The 27,839-nt window shown below is 42.8% G+C and overlaps 1 protein-coding gene across 1 annotated transcript in view; it reads left to right on the forward strand.

Moving 5' to 3' along the window:
• Positions 1–27,839, forward strand: part of LOC124789881 — a 612,342-nt gene that overhangs the window by 416,675 nt on the left and 167,828 nt on the right. The window lies entirely within an intron of this gene.

Here is a 27,839-nt window from a genome sequence, read left to right on the forward strand (position 1 = left end):
TTTAAGATACGCTTAACTGTAATTGTCGTGGCTGAATTCGGTCGCTCACCTCATTGGCAGAGGGCTAAGTAGCGCGGCCACTACGGGCTTAGAAGACGTATGAGGAGGAACGTTTCATTGTTTGTATTCCAGTGCAGACGACTCACGGACGTGCGCGAGTCGTAACGATTAGCTGCTGTGGAAAGAATTTCGAACGAAAGTTACATGGATTCGCAAATGCACATTATAGAGGCGGTCATCTCCAGATGATGTGCCTATTTGTAGCAAGCAATATGAAATTAAATTACTGTTCTTGTAATGCAATACAATGAGTAGAAGAAAAATAACATTCAACGAATATTGCATAATTCATTTAAACGTAAGTACAACTTGCCATTGTTACTCAGTTAATCAGCCGCTCGCACAGACAACACAACAACTCTTCGTTAGGCAGTTACAGTGTAACAATTTTGGGATCGCTGAGGGTGGAAGCAATCTGAAATAGAGAACAATCAACACGAAATTTTCCGAACAGTTCTAACTTTTGACTTTGGCCAAATTACCAAGCTCTTACTACAGCAAGACGATTGAAGGCTCTTGACATGCTAATTTGTGTAGGTTACCAATTAATAATACGATCAGTGCCTCTCCACAATGTCCATATTAGCTCTTGAGCAAAGAAATTTTGACAACCACTCCTCTAGACGGAACAGAAGACTGTCGGTCGCTGTGGCCAAGCGGTTCTAGGCGCTTCAACCCGGAACCGCTCTGCTGCTACGAATCCTGCCTCGGCCATGGATGTGTATGATGTCCTTAGTTAGGTTTAAGTAGTTCTGAGTCTAGGATGTTTAGTCCCATAGTGCTTAGATCCATTTGAAAAGAAGACTACAAGAGATATCGAGAGTAATACGTGAACACTACTTTTGTTTCTTTGCGCTAACAATCAGCACGCAGGCTACACCACCATACAGATAGAGGCACGCAACAAAACTCTGATAGACGGAGAGCATTCTTTTGTATGGCAGCGCCCTGTTGTTGACGAAATAAGCAAAATTTTTGGTGAATTTGTACGAAAGGGTGAAATGCGTGACTGTAGAGCACTTAACACTTATCACTGAATGGCAGCCACAGTTTTCCTAAGAATTATTCCAAAACTTCTCAGATATGTCGGTTGATACTTTTCGATAGGTTCTCATTATAAGTGAGCAGAACACTAATTACCAACACAGAAAGCAGAACACTAATTACCAACAAATTTCCGACGATCATCAGCAACTGGACATTTACGTTAGTGATTATTTAATATTTCAGTAGCTGCAGTGTCTCAGATAATTTCTAATGTCTGCAGCGACATATTCTAAGCACTCCAAGGATTTTTTTTTGTTACCGCATCCACCCTTCTTTATGCGAAAATAACATCACAACAGTGAAGAAACCTGTAATAGGTAATAAACAAACCGTAGTCCACGCAACACACAGCAGACAGCAACGCAACAACCTTCAGCCGAAACACCATCCTGCGATATGGTTGCCGTCGCTGCCGGAACCACTAAGCAAGCGGACAACGAGTTAAAGAGGGCAATGCTGTTGACAGTAGCAATTACTGCAGGCGAACGGAAACAAAGCACGCAGCACATACCATTGCTATTTACAATGATTTGCACTATTTTCAGTCCGATACAGAGACAAAACTAGCAGGGACAAGAAACCAAACGAAATGCAACAATTCTGTAACGAGCGGACGGAGACCGTGGATTCCCTCTACCAAAATACTCTGAACGTATCAGTAAACAACCTGTGAAAGCTTGACGACAAAATTCTGGTTCACCCAGTACACTTTGTTATAGGGCAGATAGCGTGACTTCGGGTAAATCATTTTCATTTATCATTGAGAAATCTCTAGCGTAAGTGGTACATCAGTCATGTAATTAAAGCTATCATGAATCTAATAAACAAGAACAGTCAGGTTTTTCTCATATTTTGAAATTTAATCAACATGATTTATACATAGTCACAGTTGTTTACTTTACTACGCACTGTATTTCTCTGTCTTAATGAAAATAAATACAATGGTTGTGCTTATTCACTCCATACCCACCTGACGGAGGCATATAATCTATACAAATAGAAATGTAAAAGTTCTTTTGTTCAAAATCGCGTATCTCCGAAAGTTTCAAATTTTGACACAAAACTGAATTCGGGTGTGTTTATATACCTAGTGAAACGTCACATGTATAAATATGTATGTATTAAATACAGGGGAAATCTATATAAAAATAAAAATTTTCGTTTCTTCAGAATCTCCGAAAATTGTACACCGTTTGCTTCAAAATTTTGAGACAACGTTATATACGAATGCGCGCGTGTTTACCAAAAACCTCGGAAAGATACTGATGGATTTACTTCAAATTTTTGCACAATATTCTAACGAACGTTCGGACGTTAGAATATTGTGCAAAAATTTGAAGTAAATCCATCAGTATCTTTCCGAGGTTTTTGGTAAACGTAGGATATATATATATATATATATATATATATATATATATATATATATATATATATATATACTACGTCCGAACGTTCGTTAGAATATTGTGCAATATATATATATATATATATATATATATATATATATATATATATATAGGGGAAAATCTCAAAACGTACTCCATGATTTACTATAATTTTTCACGTTATTGTAACAGAAGTTTGGATATACGAGGGTTGGAACTTTAATAGTGACAACTGTTTATTTAGAGCTCGTGCAAAATAGACACGTGTCTCAAAGTTTTACTGACCTTCAAAGTAGTCACCAGCATTGTGTATAACCCGTTACCAGCGATCTGGAAGCCGTAGGATGCTCTTAGCAGTGCCAGTTGTGTTGAGAGTTCGAGCGGCGCGGTCTATTGCCCAACGAATTTGTAGCAGTTCTGAAGCGAGTGCCGTGAAGTGTTTCCTTCAGTTTATAAATAGATTTAATCTCACGAGGGCTGACGTCAGGGGAGTGCAGTAGGTGGTATAGCACTTAGCAACCCCATCAGTCAAACAAATCAGTAACAGCTTGCACTGTACGTGCTTGAGCATTGTCCTGCAAAATGATGGTCAGGTCCTGCAGAAATTGTCATCACTTCTGTCTCTGTTCATTTTTGGAACACAGCCTACGACCAGCTTAGAGGCAGAAGTGATGACACTTGCTGCAGGATCTGACAATCATTTTGCAGGACAATGCTCAAGCACGTACACTGCAAGCTGTTACTGATTTGTTTGACTGATAGGGCTGCTAAGAGCTATACCGCCTACAGCACTCCCCTGACTTAAGCTGTCATGACTTCAACTCGATTTATAAACTGAAGGAAACACTTCACGGCATTCGCTTCAGAACTGCTACAAATTCGTCGGGCAATAGACCGCACCGCTCGAATTGTCAACATAAACTGCAGTGCTAAGAGTATCCTATGTCTTCCATATCGCTGGCAACAGGTTATACACAATGCTGGTGACTACTTTGAAGGTCTGTAAAACTTTGAAACACGTATCTATTTTGTACGAGCTGTAAATAAACAGTTGCCACTATTAAAGTTCCAACCGTCTTATATACTGATGAGCCAAAACTTTGACCACCTGCTTAATAGTTTCTTTATCCGACTCTGGAACGAATATATCACTGACTCTGCGTATCAGGGATCCGGCAATTTGTTGGTAGGTTTATGTAGTTATGTGGCATTAGATGCCTACGCACAGCTCACGTAATATTCTCGTAAATAACGGGCCGCTGATGGCTCCCGATAGCGACCCAGACGGGTTCCATATAATTTACATCAGGCGAATTTCGTCGCCAAGACATCAACGTGAGTTCAGTATAATGCTTCTCAAACCTCTGTAGCGCGGTTCTGGCTCCGAGACACGGACAATTATACTACGGAAAGATGGCATTGCCATCGGGGAAGGCATCAAGTACGAAGGGCTGTAAGTATTTCGCAGCTTTCACCGTGTTTTCGATTACTACCAAAGGTCCCTTGCAAGCGCAGAAGGTCTCCCACAGCATAATGCTGCTTTCACCAGCCTGCGTCCGTGGCGCGCTGCATGTTTCCGGCCGCTCTTCACCCCGACGACGGCGTTTGGGGAGACGACCATCTAACTAGTGCAGCAAAAATGTGATTCACCCGAAGAGCCGACACGTTTCCATTGATTGACGGTAGAATCCTGATGGTCCCATGCCCATTGCAATCTCAACTAACAATGTAGTTGGGTTAACAGTTGAACTCTTAGGGATGGTCTGCTACAACTCCGCGTTCAACTTTGTACGATGAACGGTGTGGTGCGGAACACTTGTGCGTGTACCAGCATTGTGCTCTTTCTGCAGAGATGCAAGATCACCATCTATTCTACTTTACAAAGCAGAGAAAGCTCAGAACCCTACGCTCTGTGAAGAGCCGGCCGAAGTGGCCGTGCGGTTAAAGGCGCTGCAGTCTGGAACCGCAAGACCGCTACGGTCGCAGGTTCGAATCCTGCCTCGGGCATGGATGTTTGTGATGTCCTTAGGCTAGTTAGGTTTAACTAGTTTTAAGTTCTAGGGGACTAATGACCTCAGCAGTTGAGTCCCATAGTGCTCAGAGCCATTTGAACCATTTTTCTGTGAAGAGTAGTGGACGTCCAACCATTTAGCGCATAGTGGTCGATCACTCTCCTACTTCTTTCTGTAGATGCTGATGACAGTAGCACGTGAACATTCGACCAGCTTCGCCGTTTCCGAGATGCTCGTTCACAGGTCCTGCATAATAATAAGCTGCCTTTTGTCAAAGCCGCTTATTTAAATGGATTTCTCCATTAGCAGCCCATATCTTCATTAGGGTATCTGCACCGCTTACACACTTTTGTTACCGTATCACGTGCCCGTGGGCGGACCAGGCGTCGTCCAAAGTTGCGGTGGTCAGTGGTCACAAAGTCTTGGCTTATCAGTGAATCACCTAAAACTTGTACTGTAAATATTGCGGAAATGGAAAATGCTATTGATGTGTGGTTTTCACAGAATGAATTGGTAATCAGGGGCTTTATTTTTAGCCAACACACAGATTGTAATAATACTTTGAAAGTGTATTTTCTGAGCAAATATACACGTTTGACATTCACAAACAAAAAGTAGGGTAAATTACAATGTCAATGGTGTTTGTTGCAGGGGTGTAGTGCGAGTCATTTACGAGATACCGTATTGTGCAAATTTCCGAACCCATACTTTTTTGTGCCATTCAACTTGCGTAGTTGCTGGGTACGTTGTTGTTGTGTTTGCTTACAGTGTGCTTGTGTGTTCCTTGAGCGCGTTGCGACTTGCTAGTCAGTTGGGGTGTGGCAGTCCAAGCAGTAGGTCCTGAGTGTACGATGGGATTTACCGATGCATAAGAAGCCGACATGCTCATGGTATATGGAGAGTGTAGGAAGAATGAAGGTCATTCTTGTGCAGTTTATGCAGTAAGAGATCACACAAGACGTCAGCCATCTCTGCAATTATTTGTCAACCCCTTCAGCCAGTTATGTGAAAGTGGTAGTGTAACACCTAGACAATGCAACAGAAGGAAACAAGTGACGACAGAAGCGAGGTAAATTAATGTTATTGCGCTGTTGCAGTTGATGTGCACGATAGTTCCCGCGCCATTGCATGAAGAAGTGGCATGAGTCAGGCAAAGGTCGTACGCATTCTCCATCGACTATAACATCTCTCACCAAGAGCTGCATGAAAAATATTATGAGAAGCGTGTAAATTTCTGTACATGGATAGTCCAGATGTATAATGCATTTGGTTTAGTGATTAAGCCACGCTTAGCAATCAGGCCCAGGTAAGCAGCCGAAACATTGATAGGGTGACAATTCCCGTTGGTTTCGCCAGGTGGAACGTCAGCATCTGTGGAATGTAAATGTGTGCTGTGGGTAGTGGACAATCAGCTCATAGGCTCATTTTTCATAGACATCGAAGCCTCCTAACAGCCATCTATCGCGGATGCTAGAAGACGTTCTCTAGCAGTACTAATCTGTGGTACCATCATGATGGCTGTCGAGCCCATAGAGCATAAAGTACTAAAGCATGTCTTCACGATTGTTTTCCAAATCGTTGGATTGGATGCAGAGGACCTGTACCTTGGCCATCCGGTTCCCCGGATTTGTCGCCTGTAGACATTTTTCTGTGGGGTAAACTGAAAGACACTGTCTACAAGGACATACAAACTATGTCCGGTGATACGCAATGACGTATTACTGCAGCTTGCTCGGACATCTCGCTGCAGAGTTACAGATTAGGTACGAAGCTGAAGGGGTATATATAACGTACAACCCATTGATAGAGAACTTCAGCCAAGTTTTGAAAACATTATACATGGATCCGGTGGCGGTTACTGACGTATGTAAGTGTGCACAGGAGTTTTACTGCGGTTCGCGCGGCAGTCTGTTGACAGGTCTTTCTTGGCTTCCACGATATGCGGCGTGCTACACATTTACATGGCAAGCTACTTCTGAGGGTCATGAATTGACATTCTGCGGTTTTATACCTTCATCATGCCATGTGTATGGTCGTTCGCAGCTGGTTCATAGGTTACATTAAGCTGGCAATGTGTAGTTATTAGCTGTTACATTCATGTTTGTTCGGTTAGGCTCCGTTTACCCAGTGCGGTACTCGTTGCCTGAGAGAACCTGGTACGGCTTTCTCGTACCCCAATCGAGTTATTACCTGATGATCATATTTGTATGGGGCCTTTTAATGCAATTTATTTTATGAATTATCCCTCCTAGTTTCCTTTTTTTGCGCCTGGGTCGCGTGTATGATTTTATTCAAACAAAAGGATTTGTGAAGTGAAACTGGAGCAGATTTATTTTAAACCGAGCGAGATGGCGCAGTGTTTAGCGTATCTGACTTGCATTTGGGAGGACGATGGTTCAAACTAGCGTCCGGCCACCCTGATTTAGGTTTTCCGTGATTTCCCTAAATCGCTTCAGGCCAGTACCAGAATGGTTCCTTTGAAAGGGCACGGCCGACCTCCTTTCCTAATCCGATGGGACCGATGACCTCGCTGTTTGGTGCCCCCCCCCCCCCCCCCCCCTCAAAAAAAAAAATCAACCAGCCAAAAATTTTAGCAACAGTTGTGGGTGTCCCGCAAAGAATATACTATGCCAGCTTCTGAAATGTTGACAGCGTGCACGCTGTTTGCACTAATAATTTGCCGTCGTAGACAAGATAACTAATGTAGGCAAGCTCCCGGCAGCTAGATCCGGAATTACCGGGAATAAAGAAATGCCGTCACCAGAAGTTAGTGGGCAAGGCGAGCCGGGGAGGGGGCGGGGTTTGGTGCACGTTTTGCTCGTCAGACGAAGTTTTCGGTTACTCTCAATTCTGGACGATATTTGCTGTGCATTTGGGGGCACGCGGTACTGTCGACGGTGTTCCGTTTGTGGAGGATAGGAACTTTACATTGGCAGGCGCCTTGGTGCTCTTTGAAAGGAGGTGGTTATGTTTAGACACAAGGTATCACTCTTTATTCCTTTTGCTTTCGTAATCGTCTGGAGCACATAATGCTAATACTACGATGGGCGCTAAGTCCCCTTTTTCTGATGTACACTCGCTTCCAGCTCTTAAAGCCAGTATATGTGGGAAAATCGGCTACGTCTATAATTCGTAAGACACTCAACAGTGTGTAGCAAAATGTACCTCCTTTACTAATAGCATACCAACCGTTACGTTATCATTCGTGAAGGTAAACGGGAAGAGCAAACTTTGGTAAGCTTCCGTACGAGCTTGGTTTCTCTGATTCACTTTCATGGTCGTTCCGCGATATGTATCTGGGGCAAAGTAGATCTACTATCCCCTGCTGAGAAGAATTCGCGCGATAATTATGCGGCAGTCAGTCGGTTTTCCATTGTGATGTAGTCTAGAGGTCATTGTAAAAACATTATCGTTAGCGCCGTAAATATATTAAATCATCGCACCTTTAGGATGCACTGATATTCCTGGAATAGTAGTGGTCAAATGCTTGATATATGTGGCCATGGGTATAAGTATTTGTGGGGTGTAAGTTAAAGTTTATTAATTCTGATGCTCTACATGCAACTGCTGAAACCCGTTTTTTGGGTAAGATAAACGTTTTGTCTTATTCAGTTAAAATATAGTAACCACAGAGGGAATTGAGAGGAGGACGGGAGGATGGGGGAGCGTTCTCGTCTATTTCTTTCTTACAATAAGGATTTCTTGTCTGCATGGATGTTTCATACGAATTTTCTCTGATGCGTAAAAAAAAAAGCCGGTAATAAAACGTGTGTCAAAGGTAAAATTCGTGTGTATTGTGTAAGCAGGCAACACATCCCTTCATAAGTGCGACACAAAGCACAACGCCTCCAATGATAACTTTTATCGGAAGAAACTACGACATCTGTAGTGACAAATACCGTGATTAAAATTTTCACATCTGTTATTTGTTTATATATTTTTAGTGTGACTGCATATTGACTGCGATAGTCAGGAAGCAACAGCTAGTTAAGTTATATTCAGCAGTGACAATAATGTTTTCCTATAGCCAATGTTTTACGAATTATCGTTCGTGAAATTCGCGGCCTGGGCAAAATTTTTTATTAAAACAGTTGGTCGGCAGTTCTCTTGAGATGAAGATGCGTTGTAGTGTGAGTTTTGGAATTACACTCATCTCGAAATTGTGTTCAGCTTAATCATTCTCGTCACGTTTACAGTATACCTCTCCTTTCAGCGTAAAGAAATTCACTATGTGTTCTGTTGTACGATATTTTTCTGAATCAAAGCGTAGCTTGAAATGTTTGGGCGAAGAAGACAATAATGAAAACAACAGTTTGTGACTCGCCATTAATTTTCGTTTGTTAAATCGTTTATTGTCGGTATCTTAATGTGCTACTGAAGGTACACGTGAATTATTTGACTAAATGAATCAACTAGTTATGACTGAATTACTAGAGAAAAAGCTTGGAAGACAATGAGTAATGTTGTACTTGTAGCTAACATTACAGTGAGAGTGTTACGCGTCCAAACCCTTCTGCAATGGTACCAACAATTTGAGCATGGCCGCACAAACGTGGGTTACGTACGGAAAGTCTTCACCTTGCACCATGCGATTTCCTTGTTTTCGACAAGCCGGATTACAATCATCTGCGAGGCAAGAAATTTCCCAGCGATTAGTAGGTTCACACAGCGTTCCTCAAATGGCTCCATGGCTAAGAAGTGGATTTCTGTCGGTGAGGCTTGGAACGATTTGTAGAACGTCCCATCTGCTGGTTAGAGAGACTTGGTAGCGATACTGGAAAATAGTGTCATATATCTGTGACATTTTGATGTGTAGTGCAGCATTCAGTAAAAAAGGTATTTGGCATACTATAACAACGCGTAACTTATTTTTCGAAGTCCTCTCGCACCTTCCATTCGTATTCACTAACAGTATTTTTGTGTTTTATTAGTGATTTAGTTCTTTTGTTTGTAACTTTTCGAAGCACCGTTCTGTAAACTGACTCATTGCACACTGAAGGAGCTTCGGCACGCATAGTCCCACGGAACCTACGACGAAGTCTGTTAGTAGGGCAGCATTTTTCGGGTAGCTATATGCAGCTGCGGCGAGGTAGGTAGCGAAGAGGGAGACTGTTTGCCCGCAACCTGCCTTACCCCTCGCAGGCATTCTTCTAAGCTGTCTACTACAATAATTATGTTGCTTACTTTGTTTGTGAGCGTCAGGGGTTTATAAGTTTTGTGAATAAGGATATCCACACTTCACAGTGTTTCTTTTTGTACCTTACATTGCAGTTCCACATCACAGCACATAATACACACGGAAACACATGCATAAAAAACACTTATCCATGTATGAAATTGAAATGTTTGTCTGGAGCAATGGTCAACACTGTCCCGGGAATAAAATAGTTTCAACGACCCAGTACGACAAAGCTTTCCTGAAGATTTCCCTTTATTGTCAGAAAAATTCCGAAACTGGCAAGCGTCTCCTATTTATTTTTTCCCAATTGGAAACCCCTGTTCTCCACTTCCAGCCTTCCTGGTAATCGGCTGAAAATAATCGCAACTCACTAGCGGGGCAGATATAAATACGCTCTTAATTACACAGAAAATGTGGATTTATTGCAGTCGCATGATAATTCACAATTCCAGTCGGCACCGGGTCGGCGTAAATGTTAAAACACACCAAGAGAATAATCCAGATAGTCTAGGGTCAAGCCAATCAGTCAGTAACCAGTAGACACCCGATTCTTTAAATAATCTAACTCCCAATTAGAACACAGCTTCAGACATCTGACTGCCTTACAGGTGCGTTAATGCCTTAAATATTTATTCTTAAGCATGTAAACCAGAAAATAATTTACAAAAAGGTTTGAAATTATGTTTAAAGTTTGTTTCAAGTTGTTAAGTGGTGTTATCAGATACTGGATGACTACAATGTGGGTAATTTGCACTCAGTTTTAAGCAAAAGCTAGTGTTGTTACGCATGTCAGTGTTTATGATGTAATATCTCCTTAAATATGCGGCGTACAATGGTGTAATTTTGCTGGTACGTTCAATCGTAGTAGCTGGTAGTAAAGAAGTAATAAATTAATACGTCATGCCTGATGCTGAAATTTTACTGCATGAACAGCGATAACAAATTTTCTTTTAATCATTTTGCAGTGGGTGTCAGCGAGAAAAAGTTGCGTAAATGTTTGAAATTGTGTGTCAAGTTCGCTGAAAGTCACCAGATGCTTTCATTCTCAAATACTTGATGAATACAATCTGCATATTTTTGTGCACTGTGAGTTACCCTACCCCGAGATATGTACAGAGTTTCTATCTGTAATACCTGCCTTACTGTATTAAACCTTCAACACAAGATTATACCCCTTAAATATTAGATTATGACAGCATTTTAAATTTTCAAATTCGGTCAAATTATATGAAATATTGAAAATCAAGTTTCTGTTGCTCCTAGAGGCTGCTAGGCTACCTGCGACGGGAACTGGGTGACAGTGCCGCGTGTTGGCTCTTTAGTTACATGGATCCGTTGAACAGCAATCCGAAACATCGTTCAGTCGAAACCCAGTTCACGTCAGATCACCGAAGTTAAGCGCTGTCGGGCTTCGCTAGCACTTTGATGGGTGACCGTCTGTGTCCGCAAAGTGCTGTTGGCAAGCGGGGTGCTCTCAGCCTTTGTGAGGCCACCTGAGGAGCTACTTGATCAGCAGCGGCACCGGTCACGAAAACTCACAACGGCTGGGAGAGCGGTGTGTCCCTCCATATCCACATCCAGTGACACATATGAGCTGAGGATGACACGGCAGTCGGTCCGTTCCGTTGGGCCTTTGACGCCTGTGTGGGCAGAGACTTGGTCGTAATTAAACTGACGGTGTTCCGAGTGCTGCGGTGTGAGCTGTATACATCTCACGATCCTGAAACATCGCAGGTATGTTCGTTAATCGGTACGCTCGCAGTTTATGCTGAAAAAAAAAATAGTTTCACTTTGTACCACCAGTTGAAAATATGGCACTGTCAGTATTCAAATGGTGGTGTGGGTGTAGGAAAAGTGGAGGAATGGTCAAACATATGATAACGGTGGTTTCGACACGTTTACCAGCATATGGTCACAAGTTACAACTTGTGTTCAATATGATCTACCGAGTCGACAAAATGCTGCATCTGTAACACGGCATGGTCGACAGTTGCTCAAAAATGGTTCAAATGGCTCTGAGCACTATGGGACTCAACATCTGAGGTCATCAGTCCCCTAGAACTTTGAACTACTTAAACCTAACTAGCCTAAGGACATCACACACACCCATGCCCGAGGCAGGATTCGAACCTGCGACCGTAGCCGTCGCGCGGTTCCAGACTGTAGCGCCTAGAACCGCTCGGCCACCGCGGCAGGCGACAGTTGCTTGCAGCATATCTGGTGTAATCAGAGCGATATGTCATCGGATGATATCCTTCAGAACAAACGAGCCCGGATTCATCCGTAATAGACAGGATCTTTCAGATATCCCCACAACAAGAAGTTACACGGATTTAGGTCAGGGAATCTGGAAGGCCACACATCTTGAAATTGCCCAGGAACGATGCGGTCGTTACCGAAGGTTTATCGAGGCACATCTTTCACCAGACAAGCTTGTTGCCCCATCTTGCATGAAAATAGTGGAGTGGACACAGTTGCGTTCTTGCGAAGCTGGAATCACGTATTGCACAATGAGGTCGTTATAACGTGCAGATGTCACTTGACACCTATCAGGCCGGCGAGATGTCGTCTCCTCAAAGAAAAACAGATCCAGACCCAGACTAAAGGAGCTTCTGAAATCACATCAAACAGTTACATAAGCTGAGTGCAGTGGATGTTCCTGCGCTACATGTGGCTGAGGAGAATCCGATATGCGAGAGTTCTTTGCATTCGCGACACCGTGCAGTGTAAAACGTGCCTAATCCATCCAAAGAATATTCCCCGGCCACATGTCAACCAATTCAGTGAGCGCCAAAAAACGAAGGGCGAAGTCACATCGTCGTTGCCTATCTTGGGGCTTAATTTGCACATTCGCAGTCTTGTAAGCGTACTAGCGTAAAACCACTGCAAAAATGAACGGATGCAATTTTTACTAACGCAGCTGGTCATTCGCCTTCGTTACTACGTTATTATTTTGCGAGATTATGGTTTACAAACTGGCTCGCTCACGATGAAATTTGTAACTACATAATGTCAGTCTTGTTGTCCCAGAATACGAATGCCTCTAACTGCTATGATTACAGCTAATGGTGATAGTTTTTATTGCATACTCAGCGCTTTTTTTTACGGTTTGGGCGATCTGAAGATGTAAAAAGCAACCGAAACTAGTTATCGTGCTTTAAATAATTTAAGGAAAAATATTATATATGGTCTAGGCATTAAATATTTTTAATTTAAGAAACTTTTGTTTCATGAAATTTCAAATTTCGTCGCATGGTTTTGAACGGTCCCTAGTTGGGGGGGGGGGGGGGGGCGTCAGCGGAGTCTGAGGTTGTCAAGAATGTCGTCGTTGTGCTCATCACACTGCGAACCGCTCGTTTCAACCACGAGATTTGCAGGAACCTACTCCTCCTCTCCCCCCACCCCCCAGAAAAAAAAGAAAGAGTGGCATCATTGATGGCCTTTATGCCGTCCCCCTAAGGCCTTTACGTGTCGATTCTGGGCGGAGGTATGTCTGAAATATTTTTCTGATCACCCATAAAAAACCACATCGTATCAACGCTTGGAGTCGCGATCCTAACCTCCATTACAGACGCTTCAAAAGAAGAAGCGTAATTTGGGTGAGAAGGGATGTGGCGATCTTCCCATAGTGTGACACGTCCACAATGGTGTTGCGGTGTGCCGACCTTCCGGTAGTGTGACACGTCCGCAGTGGTGTTGGACAGAATTGCGGGGAAATTTGGTGTCAATGTGACACCTTACAGTGCTCATGAACTGCTATGGTCTGGCCTGTTTTTCACATGTGACGATGCCTCGCTGTTTTAAGCGTCGGCGAGCTTGAGGGTGATGTCGCAGGGTATCACCCTTTTGCTTCATTACAGGGGAAGGCTGTATGCACCTTCGAGTAGAACGGGAGACAGTTACTGCGGTTCGAAAGAGTGATACTTGTGTGGTGCAGTAAGTTCGGGGTGTCCCACAAATGTTGCGACAAACATTGAGTGGCTGTAGAGGATAGGAACCCGTGTCTGGAAAAGTTATCCAACGACGCTACAGAACGCCGAAGCTATAGACGCCTGCGCCTGCTACTAGATCACCCCTTCGACAGCAAACGTGACTTTGTACGCTGACGGAACGTGGGCAGCGTGTCTCGCGATGTTTTTTGCTACTCAGCGATCGAGACTAATTGCCACGATCGCTAATGGAGGGGATGGAGCCAGCTGCTGCATAGACACGCCGTGTGTCCTATGGAGACGATGCTCTGTTGCCTTAGTGGATGAAGTTTTCGGGCATGATTATCCATCTGCAGTTTATTTTTCTCCTGTATGCCGGAAAACAATGGAGATTTTATAGGGTGACGTTTCCTGTCACGTGTTCCTGTCCTCGTTTTGTCCCTCAAGACATCTACTACAACCCCTGGAAGTTTGTCACAACATTTCTGCTGCGCAAAACAGGATCACTTACGTGAAAACCAGTCATTTTCACCCACTGCGACGCAGAAGGGTGAAATATGACTCAAACCACCCTGTATATATTTTCCTTGCCATCTCAGGTAGCTGTAACAAAAGGTTACACGGCATGTCGTACTACATGCAGACCCGATGAGCAGACCCCCCAGACTCGGCGTGTCTCAGCTTTGCTCGGTCCTTCTCGGATGGTTCAGCTTGACTTCTCATTTAGTATAGCGGTGTGGCTTTTTTCGGTCGTCACGACTCTCTTCAGTTCGGCAGAATTGCGGTATCAACGCTGTTTACCCTCGTCATTTGGTGGTGGTACGAAGGACGTTCACAGGTCCAATGGCTGTTAGCACAAAAAGAGGCAGTCTAGTGATCTATCCTCAAAAGCCTTTAAAATAGGACTGAGAAGAGAGAGGGATGAGAACTCTCAATAAGGAATACGCTATCGCATAATCGACTGGTATCGCATATGTACTATAAAAATACATTACATCCTGCAAAAAAACTTAAGAGTTAGTTGAAATGAAACAGCAAAAAATCACAGTGATCGACAGATGGGATTCATTGATCTATACATCGCGAAGAGCTTTTTGCTAAATTCGGAGGCATGGAGTACGAGAAGGAATTGATGGTACAAATAGTAACATTTCTGAAGCTGCATGCATTATCCCACTGCCAGTTCCAACAGTTATCGATGGAACTGAACGAAGTGTATGGGGCCTTTAATATATTACTGCAAAGTAAGTTGCTTAAGTCAAGGGGCATGCCTGGAACGATTCTTCGATTTGAAATCCGCTGTTGTTGAATTTATCAAGGAAAAAAAGTGCAGGAACCAAAATGATAACAGCCGGAATGTGTTACAGACCTCGTATTTGAAGTGGCCTTGACTACACACAACCCACAGTAAGACATTGCAGGATTTGGTAGGGATGCATTTAAAAAGAAAATCGCGTTGTAGAACCGACAAACTCTGGCAAATAAAACACGGTTTGCTTCCCTACTTCCCTAAGCTCACTGGCGTTAAAGGAAACGCGAGGTCTAAGAATTCATTGTACCCTTGAAAGGATTACAAGGATAGTTTTCTAAATGTTTTGAAGAGACTGCAATCTTATATCAGTTTTCGAAGTGTTTCCGACACCGTTTTCAGTTTTAGTTGAAAGCGCCCCCGTGCATATGCTGATGTAACTGATTACTCTGCATTATAATTCCCGTTTTAAAGACAAATCATGCCACATTAAAACTGTCCAGGACACCTACAGTGTTTTCCTCAGGTAGAGTTTCCAGGTCTCCATAGTGAGAGTGTTACAGACTTTTTTTCGGTTGTAAAACCAATTCAGCCACGATTACGTAGCAACATAAGTACAAAAATCTGTGAAACTGTCTGTGTCTGTATGGTTGCTGACAGTTTGTACCAGATAAACATTATGTCTTCAGCGCAACGTAATTAAGTACTACTGAAAATTGGCTTTGTTTGTGACCTATGATTCTGATAATAATTAAATATGAAACCAAGTCTTGTGCATTGCCATCTAAATACGGTCCATTTGCAGTTCCCCCCCCCCCACCCCCCTTGAAGCTCAGACAGAGTGGCATGGCAGCTGAGTGAGTGTGCGGCCAGACTGAGCGCTATGGCACTAGAGCCAGGGCTCGGCTCATGAGAGGAATTGCTGGCTGCTTCTGCTGTTACACAACCAGGCAGCAGACTCGCAGTGGGCAGTGTTCGTGTTTTGGGTCAATGTCAGTACTTTTGGTGGACCACGTAGAACTGCATCTACCATTTATTGACGACTGGAACTTGTCGTACAAGTGGTGCATTCATACCATAATCTCCTGCGAAGGCCTTCCACGGTTTGGCATAATTGGAGCATCTAATGTACTGAGTGAAAACAATTGTTATTACCGGTTAGGAGGACCCACGTGTTATTTAACTCGTAAGAAGCTATGATGACGATTGATAATGGTTGACTGGGCAGTAGATACTGGGTCTTTGGCTATCGTCTGTGGACAGCGTCCTGGTGTTGTGTGATGAACCAAGGGGTGGAGATGCTTACCCAACTAAACACTCAACGGTAGGAGATGGCCGCCGGCACAAGGACGCCAGGCTGGGGAAGGTGCTGTAGCAAAGGAATAGTGTTTGCAGCTCGATGAGTGTGTAGCCTTATGAGACTACAGCGGCAGCGTCTTGAGGTGTGGGCTAACCAAGCCGATAGGCGTAGATACTGCGAGCCGCTGGCTGGTCGCTGCAAGTCAAATGCACGAGGCGCCCAAGCGTGGACTTCGAACCAAGGACCATCGGAAGACTCCTTGCTGTTGGTTGCTGTCAGCCAGATGTAGGCCCCCAGCTGGGAGGCACCAGTTGCGGTTCATAAACGAGCAGCTGGTTTTAGATGAGACTGAATGACCAACGTTAGATCGACAGCTAGTGTTCAGTACTTCTTGTTGTAGGCAGTGGTTGATGACGTGCAACTGGGCTGGAAGGTCAGCACTTATATTGACGTGCCTTGTATCTGTTACGAAAAAGTATAGCTTCCAGTTATGTCTAAGGCCCAGCAATAGGCATAAGGGCCAGTGTGGTAACCTGTGCTCGCCGTGCCGGCTCCAGGTTTGTTTTTTTTTTTCAGTGTACGCAGCAGAATTTGGTAAGCTCCCTGCCAGCTCTTCAGGCTGTAGGTTTCGGACGCCGATTGGGAAAGCCACTGTTGCAACAATATCTTCTTAAATATGTAAACCATTTTTGCACATTCAAACAGAGACCATGCCTATATGAAAAAAGTAACATCCTTCCTTAAGGTTGAGTCACTTTTTGTACCCTCTTTTTTGTCACCTTTACGTAGCATTCTTTTTCCCCTTGAGGAGGGAAAGATAGTACCGAGCGTACAAAATTCTCCACTTGCCGCATAGTAGTATGTCATAAAGCAGAAATCCGATTTCATGACTTATTTGGATCTTCTATTGTTTCTAGTGAAGAAACGATAAAAGAATCTTAGGTTACTTTTTACTAGGTATCTTAAGAACATCCTGTAGACGAATCCGTAAGAACCATACTGTGAAATGTAGGTACTTTATTATCAGTAGTCGGTAGATAGTAAACCATTTGAAATTTAATTTACAACTAAGTTGTAGGCTAACACCAGTGCCACTCAATCCCATAACAATAGTCGTTACGCCGTTTCACCATCTAGATCATAAATTTTTGTGAAAGAAAGTAACAAGTTTCATTACTCTTGTGGAATGTACGCTTTCAGATTTTTACCAGTAAGCGCTTTGTGGGTCTCAATATCTTTATTGTAGCGTTTCCTACAGGTGTTCGAAACACTTCTCTGGGACATTCTCAGGCTGACCAACACACAAACGATATTCTGTGCATGTTTGAATTTTCTTCCTCTATTCAGATAATCCAGCAGCGTAAGGGGACACAGTAGTGTTTTACAGACGATCACTGTCATGGACGAATCCAGTTCTTCACTCAGCATTCTTCCAGTGAATCTGTGTGCCTCTCAAATGATTCAGTGATTCCTTCCTTTCCCATCTCAAAGCTCTCTGGATGAAAATTTCTATATATTTCAGTGATGTGTCCCAATGAGTGCTTGACAACGCTGTACAAATATCAATTTTTTTTTCATGTACAGGTGCAGCACATCTTTATGCTAAGGGCTGTAGGCAATATGTACAAGAAGCACTGATCATCTGCAATTCATCCTGCGCTCTGCAACGATTTGTATTTCTCAATACTGCTGTATTTACAGATCCCCTATTAATAAAGTTACGTGTAATCCTTTAAAAAACTGTACAATTCGCGAAGTTGCTTGTTGTGTTTACTGACGTCATCAGCTTTCATTTTATACTTCGTACACAATAGTAACATTGTTGATTGTTACCCTAGATTCATTGTGGAAGTCGTAATGAGCTCGTCTCACTACCACAATTTTTCTGATATACTTGGCTTTCCCATATCGTGTTCGTTCGATCTAACGTAGTTTCGTTGAGAACGTGAGATTCACTTTTCATTTCGTTCCCTTGTGGTGTCTCCACCCTTCAACTAATAGGTCACTCTCCAGCCTCAGGAAAACGCTAGATTCAGCATTCAGCCCCCTCCATTCCTCACATTCCTAGCCCTGTTCGCTAGCCGCCGCGAGCTGTGAAAACATTCATCTTTGCCTCTCGGTCCACGAGCCGGCTTCCCGTAAAGTCGCGTAACGACTCCGCCCCCCCCCCCCCCCGCCCTCAGTGTGCAATATCGTAACTTACTTTTCGATACGTGTGAATTATATCCTTCACCAAGGAAAATTAGTTACTGAGCTTGAATCCACGCCACTGTTTTAAACTACTATGATACGAATGTGATGTGCTTTTCAATTTTTTTCATAATTTCTTTCAAATTCCTAGCCTTCTCTGGGACCAACACACAAACGATATTCTGTGCATGTTTGAATTTTCTTCCTCTATTCAGATAATCCAGCAGCGTAAGGGGACACATGAACCATGAACCATGGACCATGCCGTTGGTGGGGAGGCTTGCGTGCCTCAGCGATACAGATGGCCGTACCGTAGGTGCAACCACAACGGCCGGGTATCTGTTGAGAGGCCAGACAAACATGTGGTTCCTGAAGAGGGGCAGCAGCCTTTTCAGTAGTTGCAGGGGCAACAGTCTGGATGATTGACTGATCTGGTCTTGTAACAATAACCAAAACGGCCTTGCTGTGCTGGTGCTGCGAACGGCTGAAAGCAAGGGGAAACTACAGCCGTAATTTTTCCTGAGGACATGCAGCTTTACTGTATGATTAAATGATGATGGCGTCCTCTTGGGTAAAATATTCCGGAGGTAAAATAGTCCCCCATTCGGATCTCCGGGCGGGGACTACTCAAGAGGACGTCGTTATCAGGAGAAAGAAAACTGGCATTCTACGGATCGGAGCGTGGAATGTCAGATCCCTTAATCGGGCAGGTAGGTTAGAAAATTTAAAAAGGGAAATGGATAGGTTGAAGTTAGATATAGTGGGGATTAGTGAAGTTCGGTGGCAGGACGAACAAGACTTTTGGTCAGGTGATTACCGGGTTATAAATACAAAATCAAATAGGGGTAATGCAGGAGTAGGTTTAATGATGAATAAAAAAATAGGATTGCGGGTTAGCTACTACAAACAGCATAGTGAACGCATTATTGTGGCCAAGGTAGACACAAAGCCCATGCCTACTACAGTAGTACAAGTTTATATGCCAACTAGCTCTGCAGATGATGAAGAAATTGAAGAAATGTATGATGAAATAAAAGAAATTATTCAGATTGTGAAGGGAGACGAAAATAGTCATGGGTGACTGGAATTCGAGTGTAGGAAAAGGGAGAGAAGGAAACATAGTAGGTGAATATGGATTGGGGCTAAGAAATGAAAGACGAAGCCGCCTGGTAGAATTTTGCACAGAGCACAACATAATCATAGCTAACACTTGGTTTAAGAATCATGAAAGAAGGTTGTATACATGGAAGAACCCTGGAGATACTAAAAGGTATCAGATAGATTATATAATGGTAAGACAGAGATTTAGGAACCAGGTTTTAAATTGTAAGACATTTCCAGGGGCAGATGTGGACTCTGACCACAATCTATTGGTTATGACCTGTAGATTAAAACTGAAGAAACTGCAAAAAGGTGGGAATTTAAGGAGATGGGACCTGGATAAACTGAAAGAACCAGAGGTTGCAGAGAGTTTCAGGGAGAGCATAAGGGAACAATTGACAGGAATGGGGCAAAGAAATACAGTAGAAGAAGAATGGGTAGCTCTGAGGGATGAAGTAGTGAAGGCAGCAGAGGATCAAGTATGTAAAAAGACGAGGGCTAGTAGAAATTCTTGGGTAACAGAAGAAATATTGAATTTAATTGATGAAAGGAGGCAAAAAGGAATACAAACGTCTCAAAAATGAGATCGACAGGAAGTGCAAAATGGCTAAGCAGGGATGGCTAGAGGACAAATGTAAGGATGTAGAGGCTTGTCTCACTAGGGGTAAGATAGATACTGCCTACAGGAAAATTAAAGAGACCTTTGGAGAGAAGAGAACCACTTGTATGAATATCAAGAGCTCAGATGGCAACCCAGTTCTAAGCAAAGAAGGGAAGGCAGAAAGGTGGAAGGAGTATATAGAGGGTTTATACAAGGGCGATGTACTTGAGGACAATATTATGGAAATGGAAGAGGATGTAGATGAAGATGAAATGGGAGATAAGATACTGCGTGAAGAGTTTGACAGAGCACTGAAAGACCTAAGTCGAAACAAGGCCCCGGGAGTAGACAACATTCCATTAGAACTACTGATGGCCTTGGGAGAGCCAGTCATGACAAAACTCTACCATCTGGTGAGCAAGATGTATGAGACAGGTGAAATACCCACAGACTTCAAGAAGAATATAATAATTCCAATCCCAAAGAAAGCAGGTGTTGACAGATGTGAAAATTACCGAACTATCAGTTTAATAAGTCACAGCTGCAAAATACTAACGCGAATTCTTTACAGACGAATGGAAAAACTGGTAGAAGCGGACCTCGGGGAAGATCAGTTTGGATTCCGTAGAAATGTTGGAACACGTGAGGCAATACTAACCTTACGACTTATCTTAGAAGAAAGATTAAGAAAAGGCAAACCTACGTTTCTAGCATTTGTAGACTTAGAGAAAGCTTTTGACAACGTTAACTGGAATACTCTCTTTCAAATTCTGAAGGTGGCAGGGGTAAAATACAGGGAGCGAAAGGCTATTTACAATTTGTACAGAAACCAGATGGCAGTTATAAGAGTCGAGGGGCATGAAAGGGAAGCAGTGGTTGGGAAAGGAGTGAGACAGGGTTGTAGCCTCTCCCCGATGTTATTCAATCTGTATATTGCGCAAGCAGTAAAGGAAACAAAAGAAAAATTCGGAGTAGGTATTAAAATTCATGGAGAAGTAGTAAAAACTTTGAGGTTCGCCGATGACATTGTAATTCTGTCAGAGACAGCAAAGGACTTGGAAGAGCAGTTGAACGGAATGGACAGCGTCTTGAAAGGAGGATATAAGATGAACATCAACAAAAGCAAAACGAGGATAATGGAATGTAGTCGAATTAAATCGGGTGATGCTGAGGGGATTAGATTAGGAAATGAGACACTTAAGGGAGTAAAGGAGTTTTGCTATTTAGGGAGTAAAATAACTGATGATGGTCGAAGCAGAGAGGATATAAAATGTAGACTGGCAATGGCAAGGAAATCGTTTCTGAAGAAGAGAAATTTGTTAACATCGAGTATATATTTAAGTGTCAGGAAGTCGTTTCTGAAAATACTTGTATGGAGTGTAGCCATGTATGGATGTGAAACATGGACGATAACCAGTTTGGACAAGAAGAGAATAGAAGCTTTCGAAATGTGGTGCTACAGAAGAATGCTGAAGATAAGGTGGGTAGATCACGTAACTAATGAGGAGGTATTGAATGGGATTGGGGAGAAGAGAAGTTTGTGGCACAACTTGACTAGAAGAAGGGATCGGTTGGTAGGACATGGTTTGAGGCATCAAGGGATCGCAAATTTAGCATTGGAGGGCAGCGTGGAGGGTAAAAATCGCAGAGGGAGACCAAGAGATGAATACACTAAGCAGATTCCGAAGGATGTAGGTTGCAGTAGGTACTGGGAGATGAAAAAGCTTGCACAGGATAGAGTAGCATGGAGAGCTGCATCAAACCAGTCTCAGGACTGAAGACCACAACAACAACAGCCTGTAACGTTTTCAGTACACTTATATTCATGTCTTGTTTGTAATACTTTTAACCGTACAAGGAGTATAATATTTTATGGACTGCGGTAAAGACAACTTTATCTACATGGTCCCCTATCAGCGTTGTCGTAGAGCGTAATTCGGAGAGCGATGGATGGCGAGACGGGGAGTTTAACCTGATCGAAAACTAATCCGCGTACCGAACTAACGGCCGATGGTCTGGTACGCCGACAGTTTTGGGTGTAATTTCAAACGGGTTGCGTCACTTGTTAAGAAGAAAGAGGCCGGAGTTTTACGTTTTCTCGGCGGCTTTCTAAGGAATTTTTTTCGAAGTGGGTGTAGCGAACTTATAGTGGTTGCACTTGGCGACAGACATAACGGCTGGTGAAGAAGCGAGAAAGTTTCTAACTAATCTGGGAGCAACGGCCATAGAACGTTGACAGGAAGCGCGGAGGCAAGCAGCTTACCCTGCTGGACGATGCCTAGTAGCCGTCGACGATGTTGTCAACAACGCCAAGGCTTCTAAACGCCATCTTGCAACCACAAGTTGAGAGACATTGTGTGTCTCGTACATTGTGTAGCTTGGGCACAAAGTAAGTCGGACCCTCGCAACTACTTATTGAGACGATATGCAAGTTTTTCTTTGAACTTGGGCCCATAGTTGTTACGAACTGTTCGACTGACTCCAAGCTGCCTAAAACTTAATTTTTAGGATTTCTTCGTATTATCGTATAACTTCAACCTATCGTGATTTTCAAGGGGCCCTGCTAAAAAGTTTACTTATAAAAGAACATTAAATTTTCAGTATCGGTACATAATTTTAGATTTAAGGCACTGATTAAACAGGTATACACCCGTTAGCATGCTGTTAAACAGACATTATAAACTTATCTCATGCGTGTATCATCTTTGAAAACATGCGGTGTACTGTTTGCAAGTTATTTGTAGCAGCACCTTCTCTAAACTGACAATATCTCCCATCGCAGATGTTTTGATGATGAAACAGCTAAAAATGAATCAGTTCAAGCATAAGTTCTTATCTGTTTAATCACTGCTCTTAACTTTAACTAAATTATGCACTGAACATCTAACGTTTTACAACGTTCCATGTAACGAGGTTGGGGAGTGGAGGGATGACTTTTATTGACTGGTGGACGGTTGAGCGGAATATTACTTTTATTGCCATACAGTAATTCCTTGGAAACGTCTTGATCGCAAAAAACTTTATTTATAGCGCATTTTGTGGAGTCATCAGATAACATGTGCTTAGGAAGGCTCATACGTGGAGCAATAGAAGAAAAACGTAAAGTTTCATGTGCAATTGCCGTTAGGCGTATTTTCAAAAGATGCTATTTCGAGACATCGCATACCAGACTCAGCGCCTGTCTCACCAGTGCATACACAAGGAACTAAATGACGAGGCCTGTTGACTTACCACCTGGCAGTGGCGGCGCAAGTGTCCGGCATGGGAACTAGTGTGGCTGGAGATGGAAAGAAAAATTACGGGGATTATAAAATTGCAGGTCTAACTAGACCGTCCGCTTACACTAATAGAAGACTCAGACAGTAAAAATGAGACTGCACCATGGCGTAATGCAATACATATAACGATGATACATGTAATAGAAATTCATGCTAGAATGATACCCCGTATTAGGCAATAAGGACGAGTAATACTGAAATGATAAACTCCCATATTTAGGCAATGAAATAGCGTGAGGGAGTGATGAGCTCGTACAATGTATAATAGATTTATGTGTAGTGTTCTCAAGGCAACAAAGTGTAACAAACACCTACTAGCAACCCATAGCGGCAAAAACAGAAACCAGCTCTATGTTATCATTTGAAGCATGCGTCCATGGGTTGTAAAATCTGGCGTGACCTAAAATAGATGAAGTCAAAAATAAAACTGATACCAAACGTATAAGATCAGTATAGGCCGAAACAGGGCGGTCAGAAACAGTCTTAAGAGCTTATAAGGATGGTGCAGGGTAAGTTGTGCTGATAAATAATTGTTAAGGAAAATTTTTGATACTTACGCCGCTTCCGAGTTAATGAGTACTGAAAATAGCCATTCAGCCCGTTGCACGCGTAAATCCAAGCGACCCCCCCCCCCCCCCCGATAGAATTAGTTTCAGTTGTTGTAATAGCATAGATGACAGCGCACGAGATTGCTCAGCCTTTGATTCGGTTTCGATCCTTACTACAGTCCCATGTCCCATTTTTTTACCTCTTTTGTTCGCGTTTAGGGAATAAAACGAAGAACACGTTTGGTGACACCGTCACTGGCGGTCCGCTTGTATTTGTACGCGTAACTGCCTGATTGGTTAACTTCAATGCTAATTAACTCGAAAATGCTGCAACGTATCGATTTTTTTCTGAATAATTACTTCTCAGCAGAATCTAACCTTAAACAACCTTTCAAGCTTTTCAGACTATTTCTCGCCATCCTGTACATACATAACGGTAAAACTGCATGGCTGTGAGTTAAAAACGCATGCATAGAAAGTGGAGTAAGCTTAGTTGTCTATAGTCAGATATAAAGAAAAAGATTTTAACATATACATCGCGTATGACCATGTGAAACACTGGTACACTAGTAGTGAACAATGAACAAGACACGACGTTTTGTTGTACAAATTTGTGCTCTGTTAGATGTATCATCCTCGTATTGTACTACGTGTTGTTGTACAGGTTGCGGCAAGTTTGTTGCTACTGTATGACTGAGGTTAGGATATGTGTTAAAAGAAAGGCCTTTATTTAATAATTCACTCTGCTCTTTATTAAAGCAAATGTTGATGTTAAAAGCACATTACATAGTCTGTGCAACATGGTGTGCAATGCAGCCATGTAAGTAAATGGGTGATTAGATGAATTATACATAAAGACAGTTGTGACTGACTCTTTCCTGCAGATACCACGCATGGTAAAGTATCATTTTTAGAAACAACAAGGTCTAAATATGGTAGGAATTGGTGTTTTTCGTATACATTACATGCTCCTATTGCCCAATCTGGGGTATCATTCTGTTTCATTATATTTATTGCATTACACCATGGTTCAGTCTCATCTTTATTGTCTGGGTTTATCTAGTACTGCATTTTTATAATTCCCAGTTTTCTTTACTCTTCCATTCACTTTAGTTCATATACTGGTCCTCTGTATCACCATTTGTGTACTGGCGAGGTAGGCATTCCTCTCGGTACTCCGGCACATAAGTATGCATGTTCATATTTTTGCTTTTGATCTAATGCATGTCCCTCCTTTTAGAGTAGCAATTTATGTTGCAGTTCCTAATGTTGCAAAGCCGCAATCTTTGCACCCATCCCGCACCCATGAATTAACAAGTAGGTGTTATCCGAGGCTTTATCTGCCATTTTTGTAAAGTTAACGCTGTATTGGATAGACACTGTGTGCCACAGTGCCGTGCTGGGCAGCCAGGACATCTTATAAGTTACTTGACATGGACAAAAAGACGTTAAAGAAAGCCACCGTTATTAAATTCAACAAAACGTGTTCAACATACATCACCTCAAATTATAATACGTATTATTTTAGTAAGACCGAAGCTCATTCCCCTGTATGTATACTTCAGCTAATGTAAATAGCTGTTAGCAAAGAAATTTGTGCATTGTACTAAGAAAGACCACTTTAATGGGAAAACGTACTTAGCCCACATTCTGTTGGCTAAGCAGCTTGACAGTCCCACTTCTGACCGCGCTTGCAAGCGTATTGCGCATAGTGCTAAATTTCTAGGTGATGAAATTTCAATCACTCACGAACAAATGCTCGAGAGACTTCGCTTATGATCTTCCGCTCGCACGACCGAAAAGGCACCTAAATGCTCCTTTCACTTTCACACAAAAGTTGATAATTGCACCAACGTTTGCTGTAATAAAGAGGAGAGTGAATTATTAAATACATGCATTTCTTGTAAAACATGCCCTAACTTCGACCATAAAGTAGCAACAAACTAATAAAAGCAGCAGGGCTGTAAAAATAAATAAACCAATCAAAAAAAATTGTTCAAATGGCTCTGAGCACTATGGGACTCAACATCTTAGGTCATAAGTCCCCTAGAACTTAGAACTACTTAAACCTAACTAACCTAAGGACATCACACACACCCATGCCCGAGGCAGGATTCGAACCTGCGACCGCTAGACCACCGCGGCCGGCAATAAACCAGTCAACCACGAGCTAGACCAGCTACTAAAAGAAGTACTATCTGAGCCATAAACGTAGAGGTGTAGTATTTGAGGTAAGGATCAGCTGTTAGTCTACAGTATTACCGAAAACTGGGAGACAACAGAGTCCTTGTCATACATGCTGACAAAGAACATACTTCAGTTAATATATCTAAAGCCAAAAATGTTCAGAAAGCACATTATTTTACTAATAACACCAACATTGAAGTTTGCCACTATGACTTGACTTCGAAATTTACCAGTGAAACAAAAACTGCATTCAAAATGGTGCATATACCTGACCCTCATTTAATAAAGAGCCTTATTACGTATGAACCGCAAAACGCCCTCATTAGGAAGCACACTAAAAATCTGTAAAACTCGTGCTCCTCTTAGATCGATAATCAGTGCCGTAAATTCTCTTTGCTAGTGGCTTGCTAAAGAACTCAACTTCTTTCGTAACAAACACTATTATTATCATCCGGTTTCATATACCAACCGAAACCAAGAATAGCTAATTTCTCACCTTAAGGACATGCCAGTTGGTAATAAATGCTATATGGGAGTTGGGATGTGGTCATCATGTAAACGAACATCCTGATTAAGGAAGTTACTCCTATTATTAAAAGTAGCTTTAAACAATATAGCACCTGGATGTTCAGGTCATCAATAAGTTTCTAATGCTCCTCAAGCTCATTCTCAATACTAATGTGACATTGTTTACTATGACGAGGCAGCCTTGGTATGGGATCACCATTAGTCAACACAATTACTAATATTTTCATCGAACATGTAGAGATCAATATTTTAACACATACCCCACCTATAAGGACAATATCGTATGTTAACTGACATGATGTGCATGGCGTTTTTCTCTTATTCGATGGTACAAAATAGCAGACTATCCTTTGTCAATAGGATCTGCACGGTGTACATATCACAGTACAGAACCACAATAACCTGCAGTTAACATAGCTACCTTACTGCCCCCTGTGTTATACATGTATGTTAAATACACTCCTGGAAATTGAAATAAGAACACCGTGAATTCATTGTCCCAGGAAGGGGAAACTTTATTGATACATTCCTGGGGTCAGATACATCACATGATCACACTGACAGAACCACAGGCACATAGACACAGGCAACAGAGCATGCACAATGTCGGCACTAGTACAGTGTATATCCACCTTTTGCAGCAATGCAGGCTGCTATTCTCCCATGGAGACGATCGTAGAGATGCTGGATGTAGTCCTGTGGAACGGCTTGCCATGCCATTTCCACCTGGCGCCTCAGTTGGACCAGCGTTCGTGCTGGACGTGCAGACCGCGTGAGACGACGCTTCATCCAGTCCCAAACATGCTCAATGGGGGACAGATCCGGAGATCTTGCTGGCCAGGGTAGTTGACTTACACCTTCTACAGCACGTTGGGTGGCACAGGATACATGCGGACGTGCATTGTCCTGTTGGAACAGCAAGTTCCCTTGCCGGTCTAGGAATGGTAGAACGATGGGTTCGATGATGGTTTGGATGTACCGTGCACTATTCAGTGTCCCCTCGACGATCACCAGTGGTGTACGGCCAGTGTAGGAGATCGCTCCCCACACCATGATGCCGGGTGTTGCCCTGTGTGCCTCGGTCGTATGCAGTCCTGATTGTGGCGCTCACCTGCACGGCGCCAAACACGCATACGACCATCATTGGCACCAAGGCAGAAGCGACTCTCATCGCTGAAGACGACACGTTTCCATTCGTCCCTCCATTCACGCCTGTCGCGACACCACTGGAGGCGGGCTGCACAA

The sequence above is a fragment of the Schistocerca piceifrons genome, chromosome 3 (assembly GCF_021461385.2).
Source record: "Schistocerca piceifrons isolate TAMUIC-IGC-003096 chromosome 3, iqSchPice1.1, whole genome shotgun sequence".
Classification (NCBI taxonomy): Eukaryota; Metazoa; Arthropoda; class Insecta; order Orthoptera; family Acrididae; genus Schistocerca; species Schistocerca piceifrons.